Raw genomic sequence first — 2,683 nt, forward strand, 5'->3', positions numbered from 1 at the left:
TTAGAAATTTTCTGGTTTTTATTAGGGCTTGAGCTTAAAAAAAATGCTATTCTTCAAATTCAAAGTGAAATTTCAAACAGTTTTTTCTCGATTTTTCTCCGGATAGTTATAGTGGTTCAATATTTCAAAAACTTCTCCATTTCATAAGCTCTTGAATGAGTATAAATTCGAAAAGGTAAGTTCCTCTCTTGAGTTGCATCCACACTCTCCATACACCAATAACATGTTCAAGTAGGCGACTCAATCAAGATAAATCCAATGATAATGAACGCGAACACTTCTCTACTAGCCAAAGTTGATACATGTCATGCCAATTTGCCAATTAACTGTAAAGCACATTGAAAACTATACTGAAAATAGGCTGAAACATACACTTCTTGTTATTTTATTCAGGATTTATGGCACAGGATATGATGCAAGTTATTGAAAAATTCGTATCATTGTAGAATGTTGAAATATTGATTGAAACTTGTGAATATTGTCAGTGAGAAATCAGGTGATTTCACACTAGGATCATCACTTCTTGATGCATGCGCTGTTTGTGAATTTCCTCATTTTGAAGGTGTTCATTCCAGATATTAGCAGTTTTGAACACTTTATCAAGGAGCTTACCTCTTCGAATTTATACTCATCCGAAAGCTTATGAACAAGTTTTTAAAATATTGAAACCGCTATAATCACCCGGAGAAAAACCAAGAAAAAAGGTTTGAAATTTCACTTTGAATTTGAAGAATAGCATTTTTTCAAGTTTAAGCCCTAATAAAAAACTACAAAATATCTAACAACAGATAAAATTACATTAATCTTGTTTTTCTCTTTTCAACAATACCCTTGAAATTGAAACTCGACCAGTAGTTTTCGAGTTATTGAGTATTCAATGACCGGAAGTAGGCATATTCTTAAAATATCGAAAAGTCGATATATCTCGAAAACTAAGGTCCATAGAAAAAAAGTTTACAGAACATTTTTTGTCAGAAATGTCGAGTAGAATCTACGGTCAACGGCTGTTACAACCTTGGTGGGACATTCTGTATAATATATTCAAGATTTCTTGTGCCACAATTTCTACTCCAATTTCTACCCATTGATGATGTATGAACCATAAAAATAATAGCTGAATTTTTTTTCAACAGGAGAAGAAACGATATTCACTTTTCGAATTCGAGAAGCTCAACCTTCTGACAGTGGCATATACACGTGTCAAGCAGTTAGCGAATTGGGAGAAAATGAAGTTTCTACTTCTATAAGTGTACCATTTCAACAGTACAGCTATGATGTACAAAGGGGCAGGATTGGAGGTTAACAATTATATCTATATTGGAATGGAGGTTTCAAACAAAAGAAAATAAGAAAGGAATTCAATAGTTTTTTATTTCATAAATCCACAACTTGCTAGAGAATTATACAAGTAACGTTTATAGTGTCAGTGGAAATGATGGGAAGGCATGGTTGCCAAGTTTTTTTTCCCATCGCCATAAAATATTGTTAGCTAACTGTTAGTGTAAGGTGTAAAGTATTGAAGATAGCTGTAATTCAAGTCATCCTGGTATGCATTTTATTCAATATAGCCTAATATTGATTGTTGATTCCTGTTGACAATGATAAATTCCATCGCAATTATATTATATTCAATTATAAAATACCGGTATTATTATTATATTGTAATTGAGAATTAATATTTTGGTAGTTCATTATATTCCTTCATAGCCTACAAACGATTTGGCAGCAGTGTGGAGATAGAACACAATGAAGCCATCTCCTTTGTCTAATAAAATAGACAATTTAAGGATAGCTAGCAGACCTATGTTAATCAGATGCTGACTTTATGAAGTGGATCTGTTCACTAATATATTATGAATTGTGCAGAATATCCGAATACTCTGCTTATAACAAGGTGATTGAATTAATCTGAAAACTCTTATAAATTCAATTTCGTTGGTTTACTCCCTAGGGCTATATAATTTACTATCATCTAATATCGATACGAGATACAACAATGATGAATTATTTAAAACTAATATGAATAATTGACCGAGCGAAGTGAGGTCTTAGATTCGGGGGCGCGATAGTCAAGGCCTGCGACAGTTGAGGCCTGCGACCGTAGAGAACTGATTTTCAGTCCTCTACGGTCGCAGGTCTCAACTTAACTGTCGAGCCAGTGCAAAAATTAAAGAGTCCTCTACAGCCGCCCGATGCAGGCGACATTTGAGAACTCTTTTCCAGGTGTCCTATACGGTCATAGGTCTCAGCTGTTGGGGCTGTTCAAAAATTAAAGAGTCCCCTATGGTCGCAGGTCTCAACTGTCGGGCCTGTATAAAAATTGAAGAGTCCTCTACTGTCACCTGGCGCAGGCGATATTTGAGGACTCTTTTCCAGGAGAACTCTACGGTCGCTGGCCTCAAATGTCGCAGGTCTCTTACTGTCGCAGGCCTCTTCTGACGGTGGCCTCGTTTGACATCGACCCGGCGCAATGGCGTGATTCCTGAAGCAATGCTACTCAGTTTGAACCCAGCCGCAGCCAATATCTATCTTCTACGTATTTTCAACTTTGATGTTGATTATCCATTCATTTTTGACCGAGCGAAGTGAAGTCTAAGATTCAAGTCGACGGTTTTGCATTTCTCTATGTTCAAATGTTTATATTTTTGTTTACATAAGCTAAATGATGCGTTCCGCAAGATTC

This window comes from Nilaparvata lugens, chromosome 4 (genome assembly GCF_014356525.2).
Source record: "Nilaparvata lugens isolate BPH chromosome 4, ASM1435652v1, whole genome shotgun sequence".
NCBI lineage: Eukaryota > Metazoa > Arthropoda > Insecta > Hemiptera > Delphacidae > Nilaparvata > Nilaparvata lugens.